Below are 17123 nucleotides of genomic sequence, written 5' to 3'. Positions count from 1 at the left end.
TCTCCTGAGGGGGAAAAGGTGTTGTCGTGCCCTCTTCATGACCGTCTGTCACGGGAATTTTCAATCCCAATGATAATAACTAACAATCAATAAGCTTTGCCCAATCCCTGAGGTTTGTAAGACGCTGGGTTTAATAATAATTAGGCAAAGACTAAGCTAAGCTCATGCAAAAGGTCTGTACAGTTTAGAGAACTGAGAACTTTCTAAATTCCATAATACAAAGACATCCACTTTATAACTCACTCCCTACTTACGCACATACCTCCACATATGTGGTACTATCTAGAACCGTCATGTTTTTGTGTGTACCAGTACCACCAGAATCAATGTCTGCTTGTTATCCACATAGCTGAGCCATGATAGATTCCCTGATTAACATACTGTAGCTCCTGCCACTTTTTCTCTCACTACATATTGTCTAAATGTATGAACCCATTTCACTGAACAATGACCCTGTGGACCTCCAGTTGTCATCCAAATTCCCTCCTGCAAAAACCTCCCACATCCCAAGTAGGGTTGACGTCCCTGTAACTGGCAGAACACCCCTATACACATGGATCCTAGGCCACTAAAGAGGTTGGGACCCATCCCTTGAAAAGAGCACAAATGCCACTTACAGAACAAAACCAGTGTTTGTGACAATTAATGGGTACCCCTTCTGCATTTACTGGAGAACACCTTTGTTCCACACAAAGCCAGAACACCATTTTAGTAATGTATCTTTTTAGTAGCACATTATCTTTTTATTAGCACATTATCTTTTTAGTAGCACATGATCTTTTTAGTAGCAAATTGTCTTTTTAGTAGCACATTATATTTTTAGTAGCACGTTATCTTTTTAGTAACACATTATCTTTTTAGTAGCAAATTATCTTTTTAGTAGAACATTCTTTTTAGTAGAACATTATCTTTTAGTAGCACATTATCTATTTAGTAGCACATTATCTTTTCAGTAGCACATGATCTTTTTAGTAGCACATTCTCTTTTTAGTAGCACATTATCTTTGTAGTAGCACATTATCTTTTTAGTAGCACATTATCTTTTTAGTAGCACATTATCTTTTTAGTAGCACATTCTCTTTTTAGTAGCACATTCTCTTTTTAGTAGCACATGCTCTTTTTGTCAGGTGCGTGAATGAGGACCCAAAAGCGAATTAACAAACAGAGTTTCTTTAATGATGAACACACGTGGGCTCAGATGGACAGGTAGATTCCGACAGGACAGGACAAGGTTGCAGCAATCACGATGATAGTCTGGTTCAGGCATGAGACACACAAACAAGAATCCGACAAAGACAGGAGCAGAAACAGAGAGAGATATAGGGACCTAATCAGAGGGAAAAAGGGAACAGGTGGGAAAAGGGGTGAATGAGGTAGTCAGAGAAGACAAGGAACAGCTGGGGGAAAGAGGGACAGAAACGGTAACCTAGTACGACCAGCAGAGGGAGACAGGGTGAAAGGAAAGGACAGAAAGACACAACATGACAATACATGACACTTTTTAGTAGCACATTATCTTTTTATTAGCAAATTGTCTTTTTAGTAGCACATTATCTTTTTAGTAGCACGTTATCTTTTTAGTAACACATTCTTTTTTAGTAGAACATTATCTTTTAGTAGCACATTATCTATTTAGTAGCACATTATCTTTTCAGTAGCACATGATCTTTTTAGTAGCACATTATCTTTTTAGTAGCACATTATCTTTTTAGTAGCACATTATCTTTTCAGTAGCACATTATCTTTTTAGTAGCACATGCTCTTTTTTGTAACACATTATCTTTTTAGTAACAAATTGTATTTTTAGTAGCACATTATCTTTTTTGGTAACACATCTTTTTAGTAGCACATTAACTTTTTAGTAGCACATTATCTTTTTAGTAGCACATGGTCTTTTTAGTAGCACATTATCTTTTTAGTAGCATATTATCTTTTTAGTAGCACATTATCTTTTTAGTAGCACATTATCTTTTTAGTAGCACATTATCTTTTTAATAGCACATTATCTTTTTTTTACAACTTTAGGAACATTTTGCAATCATTTTCTTTCAACCTCTCTTTGCTCATTCAACTCGCTCCCTCCTTCCAAATATGTCCTCTGCTTTCTCTTACCCCACTTGAGAACATTCTGGGGAATTTATTGTACTGTAATACCTCTCAGGTGCCTTATTGAGAGCCAAACCCCTTCATTTTCGCATTTAACATTTTTACGAGGAATGAGATTTTTTTCTACTCAACTAACTCAACTTTTTCCTCTCCTTTTTCATCTATATGTTCTTCCAGAGACCACGCCAGCAACCTGGGGTTGCAGGTGTGTGTGTGTGTGTGTGTGTGTGTGTGTGTGTGTGTGTGTGTGCGTGCGTGCGTGCGTGCATGCGTGCGTGCGTATGATAAACGGAGCTACAGGTGTGAGTGGGCGAGGTTGTAATTACTGAGATAATGTCACAGAACACTGGACATAAGCCCTAAATCCTATTCACATGCTGCTACACCCCAGTTCATAGAGAATGAATCATCAGCTCGATGCCACATTTATACCTTGTATAAAATCAGCTATGGAAATGTCTTTCTCTCTCTCGCTCTGTCTCTCTTTCTTATAGTAACCCTCTGATTAATAAGTATTTGTTGAAAGACATAATTTCTATATACAATGCCTATTCTTTTGGAAAACCACAGTGTTGTTGTTTGAGGAAATGTGTTTATAAGATAAAACAACCTGTATTGAGAGAGAGAGGGAGAGAGAGAGAGATCATTATGTATGAATTAATTCAGCTCTATTCACTGAGGCTTCCATTTAGCAGATGTATTTCCTAGAGAAAAGTGACATTGATAACGTCCCTGTAATTCTTCCTTCATCCCTTTCTAGCTATTACCATATAAATTGCTTCCAGTTCCATGACCATTGTTCCCATAGGATCTCTAGTTCTAACTCTTAGTTCTATCCCATTCCATCACGGCTGGGACAATGGATGTGTCAGTTGGTGATAATCATCCCATATCCACATATTTATTTAGATGAGTTAGTTGGGTTAGCTTTAGGTTAGTAAGTGACTACAAACATTTTATATTCAACTAACATTTCCTGATCTCTTTCTATGTGACAGACTTTGCCGTAAAGGTCCCATCATTAATTGACCACTGAATCACTGTCGCCTCCCCCAAGTTCTTAATTTGACCCCAATATGGACTCAACAAACTCTCAAGTAATATTGAACTGAAAGTCATACTGGAAGTTCATATCAGTAGTCAGACATATTCTAAACATCGCACAACTATTACCACCAGCTGTTCACTTAACTCACCTGACTACCGGTCAATGTCAGACCGTTTCTCTATCCACACATCCCTCCTTCCGTGTCTCTTTTGTCCATCCATCACACCATTATCTTATTTTCTACTCTTTTTTTTCTATTTCCAGTATGCCCACCATGCCAGTGTTTGTGTAGCTCTGCCATGATTAAAGTAATGGTGGTGCGAGCGTATCACAGAAGGCCTAATATCGCATCCGTTCCCACACTCATTATATTAATGGGTTTTCTTTTTCCAGACAGCTTCCCGCCTTCTCACAGCAACCCTGTGGAAAACATCTGCCGGAGCCTATGACCTTATGGTGGAGGCAGAGTCACTAACTAACGTACGCAAGGGGGGGATAATAAAGATGTCAGTGGTTCTCCGAGCTATGACATCACTTAAATATTACTTTGAAGCCACTAATTTAACATTTACTCCCATGTCTCTTTTTCAACGACAGGCTTTTTAGGGGGCTGATACCAGAGGTGCGTGAGATCTAAAGTGATAAAGAAAGCTTATGGATGACAAGGTAATGTACAGGTGCAAGAGAGTAGACAGTATTATCTTGGAAGTCTTGGAAAACTCCCCTGTCCCAGACTTTGTAAGCATTAGTTAGAAGTTCTTACACTGGCGGTGAATGGAATGCAAAACAGAAATGTGAATACTTGGAAAACAAGAGAGACTGGAGACGGAGGGACTGGAGACGGAGAGACTGGAGACGGAGGGACTGGAGACGGAGGGACTGGAGACGGAGAGACTGGAGACGGAGAGACTGGAGACGGAGAGACTGGAGACGGAGGGACTGGAGACGGAGAGACTGGAGATGGAGGGACTGCAGACGGAGAGACTGGAGACGGAGGGACTGGAGACGGAGAGACTGGAGACGGAGGGACTGGAGACGGAGGGACTGGAGACGGAGAGACTGGAGACGGAGAGACTGGAGACGGAGAGACTGGAGACGGAGGGACTGGATACGGAGGGACTGGAGACGGAGGGACTGGAGACGGAGAGACTGGAGACGGAGAGACTGGAGACGGAGGGACTGGAGATGGAGGGACTGGAGATGGAGGGACTGGAGACGGTGAGACTGGAGACGGAGGGACTGGAGACGGAGAGACTGGAGACGGAGAGACTGGAGACGGAGGGACTGGAGACGGAGAGACTGGAGACGGAGGGACTGGAGACGGAGGGACTGGAGACGGAGGGACTGGAGACGGAGGGACTGGAGACGGAGAGACTGGAGACGGAGAGACTGGAGACGGAGGGACTGGAGACAGAGAGACTGGAGACAGGCTTCCCTATAGAGTTTATGGTTATTCTCTTTATCCACACACACACACACACACACACACACACACACACACACACACACACACACACACACACACACACACACACACACACAGTCTGACTGGTGAGAAAGTGGGACAGGAACACACAGAGCCTTTCTGGAACGGAGAGGGGTTGACTTTCTGGAACTCTTCACATGTCCCACAGAATTCCTCAATCCGTCACAGCATTGGAGAGACAGAGAGACAGGCTCGGCTGGGATCCACAGATCTTTACAGGGAAATCTGTGGGATGCAGCCAAAGAAAACTACATGGTTCTAAATAGGTTGATGATAGAAAGAGGTAAGTCTACAGGGAATAACAGCTTGTTCGATATCCATTGTTTGACAGTAAATGTGGGAGATTCTACAATCGCATACTGTATGTTGAATGGCAACAGACCTCTCTTCTAGACTATATATCTGTATCATCTGTAAAAAAAAAAATCTTATGTGCCATGGTCAGTGTTAAGCTATGCGTATTTAAGTTTGGCTTGGATTCACTCAGCATTAACCACCGTTAAACCAACGTTGGCCGACAGCCACATAGCAGATGTTTTGGCTTGGAGGTATAACTGTGGTATGAGCTGACATATCGGTGAGCGGCTGCTCTGAGTCACAAACCACTCCCTTCATTATTATCCCTGCTGCGCTAGAAGTTCAAAACAGCGGCAGGAAGTGTAGGCTCTATCAACGCTAGAGATAATGTCTCTCAAATGTCAAACTATTGATGTTAAGATAATGCATGTTCTCTTGTTGATTTAGATTGGGGAGATTCATGCCTACCAGTATTCCAACGTTTTCATTTGTAACGCGGTTTATTGAACATCTAAGGCGTCTGCATGTGATTTGTCGGATTATAGTGGGTGTGGTTTCGTTGTATCCACTGGCAGTGTCTGCTATACGGTAACACAACAATGAGCGACTTGTGGATTTGACAGCTCGAACACAGTTCCACGTCTGTCACTGCCATACAACACTATGCTGATGTAAATCTGATTGAATCTGCTCACTAAAAACAAATGGTTCTATATAGTGTGGGTTATTTGGCTTGTAACCATAGCTGAGCCCTATTTGGTGCTATGTGATAGCTTTTTTTATAAGGCTATAATTAGAACCTGTATGGTTCTATAAAAAGTCCTTTCCTAAGGTTCTAGAAAGAACAATACAAAATGGTTCTATATAGCACCAAAAAGTGTTCTGCTATGGTTACAACCTTTTTGGGGCTATATAGAATGCTGTTTATGGTTCTTTATAGAACATCAATGGAGAATGGTTCTATACAGAACCATTCGCAATCTGAAAGGTTCTTTGTAGAACCACACAGGTTTTTATTTATTCTGGTTTAACAGCATTATATTGTCAAAATTCCATAGGTTTTATTATTGTGTTTATTAACAAGTTGAATCAGGTGTGCTAGCTCTGAAACGACTGGGTCCCTGAGGCGACAATTGAGAACTACTGACTTAGTCATCCACTCTCAGTTGACACAAGGCAATATGTGATTCTATCACAAGACACCATCACTCGTTATAGTCACATATAATATGCAATAACAAAACACAACACATTACATAAACTGGAATGACACTCTCACCTTATTCTCAACCTGCATTTTAGGTTAAAAGGGAAATAGCCCTTTTTTTAACTGCAAAGAACCATTGAAGGGCTCAAAGAGTTCCTTGGGTTGGTATGGTTCCACATAGAACCATCACCCATCCCAAAGAATCCTTGAGGAACCCACATGTTTTAGTGTAGCCCTTAATCTCTTGATTATGGTGCATTACAGTCCATTCTGACAGAGGCCATAAAGCAAAGGGGGGGGAGTTGCAGTCTACTGCAGAGATAGCCTGCAAAGTAATGTCATACTTTCCAGGTCCATACCCAAACAGTTCGAACTACTAATTTTGAAAATTACTCTCTCCAGAAATAAGTCCCTCACTGTTGCCGCCTGCTACCGACCTCCCTCAGCTCCCAGCTGTGCCCTGGACACCATTTGTGAATTGATCGCCCCCCATCTAGCTTCAGAGTTTGTTCTGTTAGGTGACCTAAACTGGGATATGCTTAACACCCCGGCAGTCCTACAATCTAAGCTAGATGCCCTCAATCTCACACAAATCATCAAGGAACCCACCAGGTACAACCCTAACTCTGTAAACAAGGGCACCCTCATAGACGTCATCCTGACCAACTGGCCCTCCAAATACACCTCCGCTGTCTTCAACCAGGATCTCAGCGATCACTGCCTCATTGCCTGTATCCGCTACGGAGCCGCAGTCAAACGACCACCCCTCATCACTGTCAAACGCTCCCTAAAACACTTCTGTGAGCAGGCCTTCCTAATCGACCTGGCCCAGGTATCCTGGAAGGACATTGACCTCATCCCGTCAGTTGAGGATGCCTGGTCATTCTTTAAAAGTAACTTCCTCACCATTTTAGATAAGCATGCTCCGTTCAAAAAATGCAGAACTAAGAACAGATACAGCCCTTGGTTCACCCCAGACCTGACTGCCCTCGACCAGCACAAAAACATCCTGTGGCGGACTGCAATAGCATCGAATAGTCCCCGTGATATGCAACTGTTCAGGGAAGTCCGGAACCAATACACGCAGTCAGTCAGGAAAGCTAAGGCCAGCTTCTTCAGGCAGAAGTTTGCATCCTGTAGCTCCAACTCCAAAAAGTTCTGGGACACTGTGAAGTCAATGGAGAACAAGAGCACCTCCTCCCAGCTGCCCACTGCACTGAGGCTAGGTAACACGGTCACCACCGATAAATCCATGATTATCGAAAACTTCAATGAGCATTTCTCAACGGCTGGCCATGCCTTCCGCCTGGCTACTTCAACCTCGGCCTACAGCCCCGCCCCCCCCGCTGCTCCTCGCCCAAGCCTCTCCAGGTTCTCCTTTACCCAAATCCAGATAGCAGATGTTCTGAAAGAGCTGCAAAACCTGGACCCGTACAAATCAGCTGGGCTTGACAATCTGGACCCTCTATTTCTGAAACTATCCGCCACCATTGTCGCAACCCCTATTACCAGCCTGTTCAACCTCTCTTTCATATCGTCTGAGATCCCCAAGGATTGGAAAGCTGCCGCAGTTATCCCCCTCTTCAAAGGGGGAGACACCCTGGACCCAAACTGTTACAGACCTATATCCATCCTGCCCTGCCTATCTAAGGTCTTCGAAAGCCAAGTCAACAAACAGGTCACTGACCATCTTGAATCCCACTGTACCTTCTCCGCTGTGCAATCTGGTTTCCGAGCCGGTCACGGGTGCACCTCAGCCACACTCAAGGTACTAAACGATATCATAACCGCCATTGATAAAAGACAGTACTGTGCAGCCGTCTTCATCGACCTTGCCAAGGCTTTCGACTCTGTCAATCACCATATTCTTATCGGCAGACTCAGTAGCCTCGGTTTTTCGGATGACTGCCTTGCCTGGTTCACCAATTACTTTGCAGACAGAGTTCAGTGTGTCAAATCGGAGGGCATGCTGTCCGGTCCTCTGGCAGTCTCTATGGGGGTGCCACAGGGTTCAATTCTCGGGCCGACTCTTTTCTCTGTATACATCAATGATGTTGCTCTTGCTGCGGGCGATTCCCTGATCCACCTCTACGCAGACGACACCATTTTATATACTTTCGGCCCGTCATTGGACACTGTGCTATCTAACCTCCAAACAAGCTTCAATGCCATACAACACTCCTTCCGTGGCCTCCGACTGCTCTTAAACGCTAGTAAAACCAAATGCATGCTTTTCAACCGATCGCTGCCTGCACCCGCATCCCCGCCTAGCATCACCACCCTGGATGGTTCCGACCTAGAATATGTGGACATCTATAAGTACCTAGGTGTCTGGCTAGACTGCAAACTCTCCTTCCAGACTCATATCAAACATCTCCAATCGAAAATCAAATCAAGAGTCGGCTTTCTATTCCGCAACAAAGCCTCCTTCACTCACGCCGCCAAGCTTACCCTAGTAAAACTGACTATCCTACCGATCCTCGACTTCGGCGATGTCATCTACAAAATGGCTTCCAACACTCTACTCAGCAAACTGGATGCAGTCTATCACAGTGCCATCCGTTTTGTCACTAAAGCACCTTATACCACCCACCACTGCGACTTGTATGCTCTAGTCGGCTGGCCCTCGCTACATATTCGTCGCCAGACCCACTGGCTCCAGGTTATCTACAAGTCCATGCTAGGTAAAGCTCCGCCTTATCTCAGCTCACTGGTCACGATGGCAACACCCACCCGTAGCACGCGCTCCAGCAGGTGTATCTCACTGATCATCCCTAAAGCCAACACCTCATTTGGCCGCCTTTCGTTCCAGTACTCTGCTGCCTGTGACTGGAACGAATTGCAAAAATCGCTGAAGTTGGAGACTTTTATCTCCCTCACCAACTTCAAACATCAGCTATCTGAGCAGCTAACCGATCGCTGCAGCTGTACATAGTCTATTGGTAAATAGCCCACCCATTTTCACCTACCTCATCCCATACTGTTTTTATTTATTTATTTTTCTGCTCTTTTGCACACCAATATCTCTACCTGTACATGACCATCTGATCATTTATCACTCCAGTGTTAATCTGCAAAATTGTAATTATTCGCCTACCTCATGCCTTTTGCACACATTGTATATAGACTCCCCCTTTGTTTTCTACTGTGTTATTGACTTGTTAATTGTTTACTCCATGTGTAACTCTGTGTTGTCTGCTCATACTGCTATGCTTTATCTTGGCCAGGTCGCAGTTGCAAATGAGAACTTGTTCTCAACTAGCCTACCTGGTTAAATAAAGGTGAAATAAAAAAAAAATAAAAAAAAAAAAAGACCAGGATGCTGGATCATGGGAACCTGACCATGTCACAGAGAAGAAATACCAGTGCTTTTAGCCTTCCTGATAAATCTAACAAAATAAATAAATATCAAATGAATTCAGTTTATATTCATAATAATAAAAGCTATAAAACCAAAAGATATGGATTATTTGTAGTCATAGTGGGAAGCTCATCGGGCCTCCAGAGAGAGAGAGAGAGAGAGAGAGAGAGAGAGTGTGAGTGAGTGAGTGAGTGAGTGAGTGAGTGAGTGTGTGTGTGTGTGTGTGTATGTGTATGTGTATGTGTGTGTGTGTGTGTGTGTGTGTGTGTGTGTGGTTGTGTGTGCGTGTGCGAGAAACGATCTGAAGACGGCTACATCTGGAGAGTGTTAATGAAAACATAAATATAGCTGGCCAGCTCTATTCAGCCTTATTGATGACTAGACTAGCTGCTTTCAATCAGATAAGGGAGGAAAGGAGGGAGGGTCAAAACTCAAGCTGAAGAGGAGGAGGGGAGAGGAAGAGGGAGAGGAGAGAGAGAGAACGGGCTTTCATCAGAGAGGACTGCTGAAGCTTAAAGCCCTGCGATCACTTTGACTTGTAGAATAATGGCAATGTACTAAGTGTACCGGGTCTATGACCCTAATACAATGTACTATCTGACTCCATTATTATTTGAATGCTATAGGCCTATGATCGTATCTAGTGGGTATAGCCAAGGTTGCGAGCCTTGCGTAAAGAATATTATAAGATGCTCATGTTTAGGTTTACCTGTCAGGTGCGTGAATGAGGACCCAAAAGCGAATTAACAAACAGAGTTTCTTTAATGATGAACACACGTGGGCTCAGATGGACAGGTAGATTCCGACAGGACAGGACAAGGTTGCAGCAAACACGATGATAGTCTGGTTCAGGCATGAGACACACAAACAAGAATCTGACAAAGACAGGAACAAAAACAGAGAGAGATATAGAGGACCTAATCAGAGGGAAAAAGGGAACAGGTGGGAAAAGGGGTGAATGAGGTAGTCAGAGAAGACAAGGAACAGCTGGGGGAAAGAGGGACAGAAACGGTAACCTAGTACGACCAGCAGAGGGAGACAGGGTGAAAGGAAAGGACAGAAAGACACAACATGACAATACATGACAGTACCCCCCCACTCACCGAGCGCCTCCTGGCGCACTCGAGGAGGAAACCTGGCGGCAACGGAGGAAATCCTCGATCAGCGCACGGTCCAGCACGTCCCGAGAGGGAACCCAACTCCTCTCCTCAGGACCGTACCCCTCCCAATCTACGAGGTACTGGTGACCACGGCCCCGAGGACGCATGTCCAAAATCCTACGGACCCTGTAGATGGGTGCGCCCTCGACAAGGATGGGGGGGGGGAAGACGAGCGGGGGCGCGAAGAACGGGCTTGATACAGGAGACATGGAAGACCGGGTGGACGCGACGAAGGTATCGCGGAAGAAGAAGTCGAACTGCGACAGGATTAATGACCCGAGAAATACGGAACAGACCAATGAACCGCGGGGTCAACTTGCGAGAAGCCGTCTTAAGGGGAAGGTTCTGAGTGGAGAGCCAAACTCTCTGACCGCGACAATATCTAGGACTCTTAGTTCTACGCTTATTAGCAGCCCTCACAGTCTGCGTCCTATAACGGCAAAGTGCAGACCTGACCCTCTTCCAGGTGCGCTCGCAACGTTGGACAAAAGCCTGAGCGGAGGGGACGCTGGACTCGGCGAACTGAGATGAGAACAGCGGAGGCTGGTACCCGAGGCTACTCTGAAAAGGAGATAGCCCGGTCGCAGACGAAGGAAGCGAGTTGTGGGCGTATTCTGCCCAGGGGAGCTGTTCTGACCAAGACGCAGGGTTGCGAAAAGAAAGACTGCGTAAGATGCGACCAATAGTCTGATTGGCCCGTTCTGCTTGACCGTTAGACTGGGGGTGAAAGCCGGAAGAGAGACTGACGGAAGCCCCAATCAAACGGCAAAACTCCCTCCAAAATTGAGACGTGAATTGCGGACCTCTGTCCGAAACGACGTCTGACGGAAGGCCATGAATTCTGAAAACATTCTCGATGATGATTTGTGCCGTCTCTTTAGCAGAAGGAAGCTTAGCAAGGGGAATGAAATGAGCCGCCTTAGAGAACCTATCGACAACCGTAAGAATAACAGTCTTCCCCGCTGACGAAGGCAGTCCGGTGACAAAATCTAAGGCGATGTGAGACCACGGTCGAGAGGGAATGGGAAGCGGCCTGAGACGGCCGGCAGGAGGGGAGTTACCGGACTTAGTCTGCGCGCAGACCGAACAAGCAGCCACGAAACGACGCGTGTCATGCTCCCGGGTGGGCCACCAAAAACGCTGGCGAATGGAAGCAAGCGTACCCCGAACGCCAGGGTGGCCGGCTAACTTGGCAGAGTGAGCCCACTGAAGAACGGCCAGACGAGTAGGAACGGGAACGAAAAGAAGGTTCCTAGGACAAGCGCGCGGCGACGGAGTGTGAGTGAGCGCTTGCTTTACCTGCCTCTCAATTCCCCAGACAGTCAACCCGACAACACGCCCCTCAGGGAGAATCCCCTCGGGGTCAGTGGAGGCTACTGAAGAACTGAAGAGACGAGATAAAGCATCAGGCTTGGTGTTCTTAGAGCCCGGACGATAAGAAATCACGAACTCGAAACGAGCGAAAAACAGCGCCCAACGCGCCTGACGCGCATTAAGTCGTTTGGCAGAACGGATGTACTCAAGGTTCCTATGGTCAGTCCAAACGACAAAAGGAACGGTCGCCCCCTCCAACCACTGTCGCCATTCGCCTAGGGCTAACCGGATGGCGAGCAGTTCGCGGTTTCCCACATCATAGTTACGTTCCGACGGCGACAGGCGATGAGAAAAATACGCGCATGGGTGGACCTTGTCGTCAGAGAGGGAGCGCTGAGAAAGAATGGCTCCCACGCCCACCTCTGACGCGTCAACCTCGACAACGAACTGTCTAGAGACGTCAGGTGTAACAAGGATAGGAGCGGATGTAAAACGATTCTTGAGGAGATCAAAAGCTCCCTGGGCGGAAACGGACCACTTAAAGCACGTCTTGACAGAAGTAAGGGCTGTGAGAGGAGCTGCCACCTGACCGAAATTACGGATGAAACGACGATAGAAGTTCGCGAAGCCGAGAAAGCGCTGCAGCTCGACGCGTGACTTAGGGGCGGGCCAATCAATGACAGCTTGGACCTTAGCGGGATCCATCTTAATGCCTTCAGCGGAAATAACAGAACCGAGAAATGTGACGGAGGAGGCATGAAAAGTGCACTTCTCAGCCTTCACAAAAAGACAATTCTCTAAAAGGCGCTGGAGGACACGTCGAACGTGCTGAACATGAATCTGGAGTGACGGTGAAAAAATCAGGATATCGTCAAGGTAAACGAAAACAAAGATGTTCAGCATGTCTCTCAGGACATCATTGACTAATGCCTGAAAGACAGCTGGAGCGTTAGCGAGGCCGAAAGGAAGAACCCGGTATTCAAAGTGCCCTAACAGAGTGTTAAACGCCGTCTTCCACTCGTCCCCCTCCCTGATGCGCACGAGATGGTAAGCGTTACGAAGGTCCAACTTAGTGAAAAACCTGGCTCCCTGCAGGATCTCGAAGGCTGAAGACATAAGAGGAAGCGGATAACGATTCTTCACTGTTATGTCATTCAGCCCTCGATAATCTATGCAGGGGCGCAGAGACCCGTCCTTCTTCTTGACAAAAAAAAACCCCGCTCCGGCGGGAGAGGAGGAGGGGACTATGGTACCGGCGTCAAGAGCTACAGACAAATAATCCTCGAGAGCCTTACGTTCGGGAGCCGACAGAGAGTATAGTCTACCCCGGGGGGGAGTGGTTCCCGGAAGGAGATCAATACTACAATCATACGACCGGTGTGGAGGAAGAGAGGTGGCCCTGGACCGACTGAACACCGTGCGCAGATCGTGATATTCCTCCGGCACCCCTGTCAAATCACCAGGCTCCTCCTGTGAAGAAGAGACAGAGGAAACAGGAGGGATAGCAGACATTAAACATTTCACATGACAAGAGACGTTCCAGGAGAGGATAGAATTACTAGACCAATTAATGGAAGGATTATGACAAACTAGCCAGGGATGGCCCAAAACAACAGGTGTAAAAGGTGAACGAAAAATTAAAAAAGAAATGGTTTCGCTATGATTACCAGAAACAGTGAGGGTTAAAGGTAGCGTCTCACGCTGAATCCTGGGGAGAGGACTACCATCCAGGGCGAACAAGGCCGTGGACTCCCTTAACTGTCTGAGAGGAATGTCATGTTCCCGAGCCCAGGTCTCGTCCATAAAACAGCCCTCCGCCCCAGAGTCTATTAAGGCACTGCAGGAAGCTGACGAACCGGTCCAGCGTAGATGGACCGACAAGGTAGTGCAGGATCTTGAAGGAGAGACAGGAGTAGTAGCGCTCACCAGTAGCCCTCCGCTTACTGATGAGCTCTGGCTTTTACTGGACATGAAGTGACAAAATGACCAGCAGAACCGCAATAGAGACAGAGGCGGTTGGTGATTCTCCGTTCCCTCTCCTTAGTCGAGATGCGGATACCTCCCAGCTGCATAGGCTCAGCTCCCGAGCCGGCAGAGGAAGATGGTAGTGATGCGGAGAGGGGGGCAACGGAGAACGCGAGCTCCTTTCCACGAGCTCGGTGACGAAGATCAACCCGTCGCTCAATGCGAATAGCGAGTTCAATCAAGGAATCCACGCTGGAAGGAACCTCCCGGGAGAGAATCTCATCCTTTACCTCTGCGCGGAGACCCTCCAGAAGACGAGCGAGCAAAGCCGGCTCGTTCCAGCCACTGGAGGCAGCAAGAGTGCGAAACTCAATAGAGTAGTCTGTTATGGATCGATTGCCTTGACATAGGGAAGACAGGGCCCTGGAAGCCTCCTCCCCAAAAACAGATCGATCAAAAACCCGTATCATCTCCTCCTTAAAGTCCTGATACTGGTTAGTACACTCAGCCCTTGCCTCCCAGATTGCCGTGCCCCACTCACGAGCCCGTCCAGTAAGGAGAGATATGACGTAGGCGACACGAGCAGTGCTCCTGGCGTAAGTGTTGGGCTGGAGAGAAAACACAATATCACACTGGGTGAGGAACGAGCGGCATTCAGTGGGCTCCCCAGAGTAACACGGCGGGTTATTGATTCTGGGCTCCGGAGATTCGAAAGCCCTGGAAGTGGCCGGTGGATCGAGGCGGAGATGGTGAACCTGTTCTGTGAGGTTGGAGACTTGGGTGGCCAGGGTCTCAACGGCATGTCGACCAGCAGACAATTCCTGCTCGTGTCTGCCTAGCATCGCTCCCTGGATCTCGACGGCTGAGTGGAGAGGATCCGAAGTCGCTGGGTCCATTCTTGGTCGGATTCTTCTGTCAGGTGCGTGAATGAGGACCCAAAAGCGAATTAACAAACAGAGTTTCTTTAATGATGAACACACGTGGGCTCAGATGGACAGGTAGATTCCGACAGGACAGGACAAGGTTGCAGCAATCACGATGATAGTCTGGTTCAGGCATGAGACACACAAACAAGAATCCGACAAAGACAGGAGCAGAAACAGAGAGAGATATAGGGACCTAATCAGAGGGAAAAAGGGAACAGGTGGGAAAAGGGGTGAATGAGGTAGTCAGAGAAGACAAGGAACAGCTGGGGGAAAGAGGGACAGAAACGGTAACCTAGTACGACCAGCAGAGGGAGACAGGGTGAAAGGAAAGGACAGAAAGACACAACATGACAATACATGACACTTTTTAGTAGCACATTATCTTTTTATTAGCAAATTGTCTTTTTAGTAGCACATTATCTTTTTAGTAGCACGTTATCTTTTTAGTAACACATTCTTTTTTAGTAGAACATTATCTTTTAGTAGCACATTATCTATTTAGTAGCACATTATCTTTTCAGTAGCACATGATCTTTTTAGTAGCACATTATCTTTTTAGTAGCACATTATCTTTTTAGTAGCACATTATCTTTTCAGTAGCACATTATCTTTTTAGTAGCACATGCTCTTTTTTGTAACACATTATCTTTTTAGTAACAAATTGTATTTTTAGTAGCACATTATCTTTTTTGGTAACACATCTTTTTAGTAGCACATTAACTTTTTAGTAGCACATTATCTTTTTAGTAGCACATGGTCTTTTTAGTAGCACATTATCTTTTTAGTAGCATATTATCTTTTTAGTAGCACATTATCTTTTTAGTAGCACATTATCTTTTTAGTAGCACATTATCTTTTTAATAGCACATTATCTTTTTTTTACAACTTTAGGAACATTTTGCAATCATTTTCTTTCAACCTCTCTTTGCTCATTCAACTCGCTCCCTCCTTCCAAATATGTCCTCTGCTTTCTCTTACCCCACTTGAGAACATTCTGGGGAATTTATTGTACTGTAATACCTCTCAGGTGCCTTATTGAGAGCCAAACCCCTTCATTTTCGCATTTAACATTTTTACGAGGAATGAGATTTTTTTCTACTCAACTAACTCAACTTTTTCCTCTCCTTTTTCATCTATATGTTCTTCCAGAGACCACGCCAGCAACCTGGGGTTGCAGGTGTGTGTGTGTGTGTGTGTGTGTGTGTGTGTGTGTGTGTGTGTGCGTGCGTGCGTGCGTGCATGCGTGCGTGCGTATGATAAACGGAGCTACAGGTGTGAGTGGGCGAGGTTGTAATTACTGAGATAATGTCACAGAACACTGGACATAAGCCCTAAATCCTATTCACATGCTGCTACACCCCAGTTCATAGAGAATGAATCATCAGCTCGATGCCACATTTATACCTTGTATAAAATCAGCTATGGAAATGTCTTTCTCTCTCTCGCTCTGTCTCTCTTTCTTATAGTAACCCTCTGATTAATAAGTATTTGTTGAAAGACATAATTTCTATATACAATGCCTATTCTTTTGGAAAACCACAGTGTTGTTGTTTGAGGAAATGTGTTTATAAGATAAAACAACCTGTATTGAGAGAGAGAGGGAGAGAGAGAGAGATCATTATGTATGAATTAATTCAGCTCTATTCACTGAGGCTTCCATTTAGCAGATGTATTTCCTAGAGAAAAGTGACATTGATAACGTCCCTGTAATTCTTCCTTCATCCCTTTCTAGCTATTACCATATAAATTGCTTCCAGTTCCATGACCATTGTTCCCATAGGATCTCTAGTTCTAACTCTTAGTTCTATCCCATTCCATCACGGCTGGGACAATGGATGTGTCAGTTGGTGATAATCATCCCATATCCACATATTTATTTAGATGAGTTAGTTGGGTTAGCTTTAGGTTAGTAAGTGACTACAAACATTTTATATTCAACTAACATTTCCTGATCTCTTTCTATGTGACAGACTTTGCCGTAAAGGTCCCATCATTAATTGACCACTGAATCACTGTCGCCTCCCCCAAGTTCTTAATTTGACCCCAATATGGACTCAACAAACTCTCAAGTAATATTGAACTGAAAGTCATACTGGAAGTTCATATCAGTAGTCAGACATATTCTAAACATCGCACAACTATTACCACCAGCTGTTCACTTAACTCACCTGACTACCGGTCAATGTCAGACCGTTTCTCTATCCACACATCCCTCCTTCCGTGTCTCTTTTGTCCATCCATCACACCATTATC

At 45.6% G+C, this 17123-nt stretch overlaps 1 long non-coding RNA gene across 1 annotated transcript; it reads left to right on the top strand.

The window, feature by feature from the left end:
• Positions 1-3545: 3545 nt before the first annotated feature.
• Positions 3546-5698, top strand: LOC149976536 (uncharacterized). The gene is made up of 3 exons (XR_016487116.1): positions 3546-3634; positions 3752-3820; positions 4789-5698. It is a non-coding gene; the product is annotated as an uncharacterized LOC149976536 (long non-coding RNA).
• Positions 5699-17123: the final 11425 nt, after the last annotated feature.

The sequence above is a fragment of the Oncorhynchus mykiss genome, chromosome 16 (genome assembly GCF_057628025.1).
Source record: "Oncorhynchus mykiss isolate SJ-2025 chromosome 16, ASM5762802v1, whole genome shotgun sequence".
NCBI lineage: Eukaryota > Metazoa > Chordata > Actinopteri > Salmoniformes > Salmonidae > Oncorhynchus > Oncorhynchus mykiss.
The sequence above is the reverse complement of the archived record's forward strand: the minus strand, read 5'-3'. Positions and strand labels throughout refer to the sequence as shown.